This window comes from Manis javanica, chromosome 10, assembly GCF_040802235.1.
Source record: "Manis javanica isolate MJ-LG chromosome 10, MJ_LKY, whole genome shotgun sequence".
Lineage (NCBI taxonomy): Eukaryota > Metazoa > Chordata > Mammalia > Pholidota > Manidae > Manis > Manis javanica.
Window position 1 is genome coordinate 90,066,673 of NC_133165.1, and position 4,774 is coordinate 90,071,446.

At 45.7% G+C, this 4,774-nt stretch overlaps 1 pseudogene; it reads left to right on the top strand.

The window, feature by feature from the left end:
• Positions 1-2,081: 2,081 nt before the first annotated feature.
• Positions 2,082-3,011, top strand: LOC140843813 (olfactory receptor 5BS1-like; annotated as a pseudogene).
• Positions 3,012-4,774: the final 1,763 nt, after the last annotated feature.

A 4,774-nucleotide genomic window follows, 5' to 3' on the forward strand; every position in this document is an offset into this window, starting at 1 on the left:
CCTTCATGTCTATAATCATTTACTTGATGTACTACCCCCAGGTCACCTTCAGGTGCTTTCAGGTAGGTAAATGGGGGAAAACCAGCAGGGCCATCTCTATATCCTAATTCTCCCACCTCTCGAGAATGTTGCTTGTTTCAGCCTTAATTGCTCCTAGTCCTTAATATGGACTGTCCTCAGTCTTCTTTTTCTGAAGTTTCTCTGGCCTAGAAGGTCCTTTATCCATTCGAAGAGGTCAGATCCTTGATACCCACATCTCTAATGAGATTTGGGACATCCTGGGTAAGGTGAAGTTCCAGACATAGTCAATGGCCCAAACTCACAGGGCAGCCTCACATTCCTATCTGGGCTCCAAAGTTCTGTAGGAGAAAGCATAATCTCCAGACCAGGAAAGATTTTCCCATAGGTAAATTTTTGCAGTGTTGCAAAGTAGGAAAAAATGAGATTTGGAGTCAGAGGGCTTTGAGTGTGAGTCCTAACTCCACCATTTTGTAAGATCTATGATTATATCATTTAACTTTTCTGACCTATGGAGATGTGGTCAGTAATATCTATGTTATAAGGTTTTGTAAGGATTAAATGACACCAGGAGTATACAGACTGGTTATAGTTATGGTATAAATTATGCATTAAATGAATAATAGTTATTATATGAGTAAGGATGTAAGTAGGTTGGGGGAAGGCAGATGTGAGAAATGAGGTTTGGGGAAGGAAGGACAGAAGGAAGGGGAGTAAAATTTTTTGTTGATGTGGTACAATATAAAACGTATGCAGGAAGTCCGTGTAGCTAGCAGGAGAGGGAGAATGTCTGGAGAGAACAAATAATGAAGTCTTGGAAGTCAGGCTGGGAGAACTGGGAGCCAGAAAGCATGTTTCTTATTTTAAAAAACTGCATTTAATGAAAACATAATTTTACAGTATAGGCAAAATATTTAATTGGCAAAATGACACACAAACTTGACATTCAACAGACCACAAAATTTTTATTTACCATATTCCATTTGTCTTCTGCATGTATTGAGCTTGAATAACTTTTCTAAAGCATTTCATAGATTCTAAAGACTTTTACCACGTTTGACCTCATTTTTATCCCCATTTCACACTTGAGACGGTTATGTCTTTAATAGGTTTCATGGCCAGCAATCAGCAAGGACTTCTGTGTCTAAGTCTAGTGCTCATTTATCCTTAAATCCACAAATATTTATTGTCTATGTGTGAAACATTGGAAAGAGAATTGGATATGAAACCAGAATGCCTTGCCTAGTCCTGGCTTTGAGACCATCTAGCTATGTGATCTTGTGCAAATCATGCCATCCCTCTGTCCCACATTGTCCTCACCTGAAAATATGAGGTCAGACAACATGTTTCTGTTAACATGTCAGATAAAATGTACTGGAAATTTAAGTTCTGATTGCTCTGAAAAGTAGCCTCCCTGAAAAGGGTCTCTCTTGCTTTGCCTCTGGTATCCTTCTACTTGCAACTCCTACGGTTCACTGGGTCTGGGATGCTGTCAAGTGCTGAGGAGAGTCTAGAGAAGAGCATGAGAGCATAGAGCCTGGGGCGGGTCTATCACCTTAGGAATTGCAGAGCTGGTAGCAATGAGGGGTATGGGAAGAGATCATAACTGAGGAAGCATGCATTCTTTTAGCCAACAAATGTTTATTCAGAGCCTTCTACCTGGGTCTACTGCATTTCTAGACTGCGACACTTTTATTGGCACCTACAAGTGCCTCAGGGGGGATGAAAACAAAGATTTTTGCCTATGTATAATATAAGTTCTAGCAGGGATGGAAAATTTTAATGTACCAAATAAGTCATTACCCAGTATGTTAGAAAATGTTACATGTTATAGGGAAAAGAAGTTGAGCTTGATAAGGAGAACTTAGGCAGGAAAAGGAAAATTGCAATATTTAATAGAGTAGTCAGGTACTACTTTATCCTCACATACAATTTCTGGCTTGAGGTTAAAAAGCAAATCTTTTATAGGTTAAAAAATTCTGTTCACTGAGAATGACCCACATCATTGTCCCACCAGATGCATAAGTATTTGTTTCTTTCTAGGGATAGATATCTAAGAAACCATGAAAAATCCTAGCATTATTGATGAATTTGTGCTTCTGGGATTGTCCAGTGACTCACACATCCAGACCATGCTCTTTGCATTCTTCCTGGGGATTTACCTCCTGACTCTGATGGGGAATCTGATGATGATCGTGGTGATCAAGGCTGATTCTCACCTCCACACGCCCATGTACTTCTTCCTGGGACATCTGTCTTTCCTAGACATATGCTACTCTTCAGTCACTGTGCCAAAGATGCTACAGAATTTCCTGTCTCAGAAGAAAACCATCTCGATGTGGGGCTGTATTACCCAGAGTTTCTTTTTCATTTTTTCTGGGGGCACTGAGGGCTGCTTGCTCTCTGCCATGGCCTATGACCGCTATGCTGCTATCTGCCACCTTCTGCTCTGTACCATGGTCATGAATAGACCTCTCTGCACTGCAATGGTCAGTGCAGCATGGGTGACGGGGTTTTTTAATTCAATAGTGAATAACTTTTGTATCCAGAACTTACAGTTCTGTGGTCCCAATATCATCTCCCACTTCAGCTGTGAACTGCCTTCACTCTTCCCTCTGTCCTGCATTGATCCCACGGTTAACACCATCCTGCTGGCTGGGTCCACCGCACTTCTAGGACTTGTGACACTTCCTCTGATCCTCTTCTCTTACTCAAAAATTATGTTTGCCATTCTAAATATTTCCTCCTCTAGGGGCTGAGGCAAAGCCTTCTCCACGTGTTTCTCCCACCTCACTGTGGTGCTCTTGTTCTATGGTATGGCTCTATTCAGGTACATCAGTCCCCCTTCCGGGTCAGTATGGGAGAGAGTTGTCTCTATACAGTATGGTGTGATCACGTCCTTGATAAACCCTCTCATCTACAGCCTCAAGAATCAGGAGGTAATGATAGCTCTGCAGAGGATGCTGAGGCACCAAATATGTGCCCCAGGGTAAGTTATGGCAACAGGATGCTTGCTCTATAAGAATAAATCTACAAAGGAAGAGAACTTTGGAAGTTCATAGTCCTATGGGCTTTTAATTAAGTTCAACTAATTTGTTTCTAATTCTACTGAAGAGACTTCCAGAAGCTGAGATATAGAGTCAGGAAATATTTGACCCATTCTGGGTCTGAGGAAAAAGGTTCAGTGTGTCAACTCCTACCACAGCCTTTGAAAATTAATCCAGAAGAGTGACTTTGCTACAGTTAAGGAGGCTGAAAAAGAACAGAGACCCTGAGCCCATGACTTACTTATGGAGTCAGACAAAGGATCCTATTAATAAAAGGGCACAGAGGGGGGCGGAGCCAAGATGGCGGCGTGAGTAGAGCAGTGGAAATCTCCTCCCAAAAACACATAGAGCTATGAAAATATAACAAAGAAAAATCTTCCTAAAATAGAGACCACAGGACACAGGACAACATCCAGACCACATCCACACCTGCAAGAACCCAGCGCCTTGTGAAGGGGGTAAGATACAAGCCCCAGCCCAGCGGGACCCGAGCGTCCCTCCCCCCGGCTCCCGGCGGGTGGAGAGAAACCGGAGCGGTTTTTTTTTTTTTTTTTTTTTTTGGCGAGCGCTTTTTGGAAGCCTTAGAGGGACGGGCCCCCGTTGCTGGGGAGGCAGGGTGGCGGGACCGGTGAGGAGGTGCCTGGGAACGGCGCCGGAGGACAAAGAATATCCCGCGTTTCTCCCTGCGAGACCTGGGGGTGGGTGCCTGAGACCGGTGCCTGAGGACGGAGGAGGTCGCGCGTTTTTCCCCTTTTTTTTTTTTTCTATTTTTGGCGAGCGCTCTTTGGAAGCCTTGAAGGGACGGGGACCCCAGTGCTAGGGAGGCACGGTGGCGGGACTGGTGAGCGGGTGACTGGGACCGGCGCCTGAGGACAAAGAATATCCCCGTTTTTCCCTGCGGGACCGGTGGGCGGGTGCCTGAGACCGGCACTTGAGGACAGAGGAAATCGCGCATTTTTCCCCTTTTTTTTTTCTCTTTTCTGCGAGTACTTTTTGGAAGCCTAAAAGGGACAGGGACCCCGGTGCTAGGGAGGCAGGGCGGCGGGACTGGTGAGCGGGTGCCTGGGACCGGCACCTGAGGACAAAGAATATCCCGCATTTTTCCCTGTGGGACCGGTGGGTGGGTGCCTGAGACCAGCACCTGAGGACGGAAGAAATCGCGCGTTTTTCCCCTTTTTTTTCTCTCTTTTTGCCGAGTGCTTTTTGGAAGCCTTGAAGGGACAGGGACCCCGGTGCTAGGGAGGCAGGGCGGCGGGACTGGTGAGCGGGTGCGTGGGACCAGTGCCTGAGGACAAAGAATATTGAGCGTTCCTTCCCTGCGGGACCGGTGGGTGGGTGCTTTTTGGAAGCCTTGAAAGGACAGGGACCCTGGTGCTAGGGAGACAGGGCAGCAGGACCAGTGAGCGGGTGCCTGGGACCGGCACCTGAGGACAAAAAAAAAAAAAAAAAAAAATCGCTTGTTTTTTCCTTTTTTTTCCTTTTTTTTTTCTCTTTGTTTCTGTTCCCTCTCTCATTGTTGCTGCTGTTGTTTTGGTTTGGAGAGTGCTTTTTGGAAATCTTAAAGGGGCAGGACAGGTCACTTAGACCAGAAGCAGGGAATCTGGGGATCTCTGGGCACTCTAACCCCCTGGGCAGCAGGGAGCACAGAGGCCCCTTACAGAGATAAATAGTCTCCTGGCTGCTCCCCCTCCAACGGGGCTCCACCATTT